The sequence below is a fragment of the Aulonocara sp. 'chitande type north' Nkhata Bay genome, linkage group LG16 (genome assembly GCF_057382095.1).
Source record: "Aulonocara sp. 'chitande type north' Nkhata Bay isolate Kocher_YH1m ecotype deep benthic linkage group LG16, A_spYH_male_GT1.1, whole genome shotgun sequence".
Lineage (NCBI taxonomy): Eukaryota > Metazoa > Chordata > Actinopteri > Cichliformes > Cichlidae > Aulonocara > Aulonocara sp. 'chitande type north' Nkhata Bay.
Window position 1 is genome coordinate 5,833,859 of NC_141359.1, and position 1,431 is coordinate 5,835,289.

The window sequence follows — 1,431 nt, forward strand, 5'->3', positions numbered from 1 at the left end:
TTTTAACGCATTACAAGAAGTGTTTTAATTATTATTTTCTAAATAAGCAGTGTTTATATTACGTGTAATGAAATAAGTTCAAGGATAATAAAAGGTAATGAGATTTAATTGCATTCAACTTATGTGCAGCAAAACTAAAAATAAGTTACGGAAGTGTTCAAATAATATGTGTGCTTTTAAAAATGCTCGTCTATTTAAAGACTACACAATCTGTGTTAATTCTAATTATACCACAATCCCTTGCCTGTTGTGTTAAATATACATAAACAGTATGTGTTATCAGATGAAAGTACAAAACTCTCAAGAACCCCCCTCCTAAATTTCAGGTGGCATTTTAAAAACATGCCATGACATAACACACAGCTGCTATAATCATTCAGTGAGGTCAAATGTCAATTATAGTTATAGGTTCTTGCTATATGTTATAACATAAACACAGCACAGTTGTAAGAATAATAGTTTCTAGGTTCTAAGGCTTTTTGTCAGTTTAATAGTGAGCTTTACGAGACTCATTTTCGTGCCAAAGGCTCGCACAGGCCTAAGTTCCCTTATGACAACTAGAGCTGGAAACAAGACCTCAAGCGATCCTAAGGCTAATTAATTAGCACGGCTAGCATTTAAAAAACATCTGTTAAATGTTGTCATTGCTAGCATATACCTGTATTACAGCATGGTAAGTAGCGAGAACGCAAAGTTTTTGTTACCTTTGAAAAGAAAAATGTGAAGCTATAATATTAGCATGAGCTATGCTAATGTTATTCACTGAAACAAACATCTCAGGTACTGACTTACTGCTTTCTAATATCTGTGTTTATTTCTGGATATACCTACATGGTTATTAGACATCCCACATAAAGGGTGACAAAGGCAGTAACTATAAATGACCATAACTTTACTGTAAATTACACTGATGGGCTCAGTTCATATAGTTATATCACGTGCACACGCATGTTAGCAACCGTAACCATGCAGGCTGTTGGTATATGAATGCTGCGCAAGGTTCCAGCTGTTCCTTTACACTTGCTCTTGGATTTGTCTTGACCTGCTCCAAGCTCAGCTTGTGGAAAGATAACTTTTGGAGAATATTTCTACAGAAAGCGGATTTTACTACAAAGCAACAACAACTACTGCATCTTTGGATCTTTTGTACTTGTGTTTCATCATAACAGCAAAGCTTGAAGATCGTGGACCCCGACTCGTCGACAGCCACCAGGTACATTTCAAAATTTCTTCAATTATTTCAAGAATCACTAGATGACTATAGTAATTTTACAGGTTCCAGTGTGAATATCACGTTTTAATGTGATCAAAATAAGTGTGTTCTAAGACTTTTCCTGGCAAATCGCTTTTATGCTTTAAATTTTCCAGGAGAGGTGTAGAATTTATTACCGACTGGTGTATGAATGTGAAAAAAGGTTTTACTTTGATTTG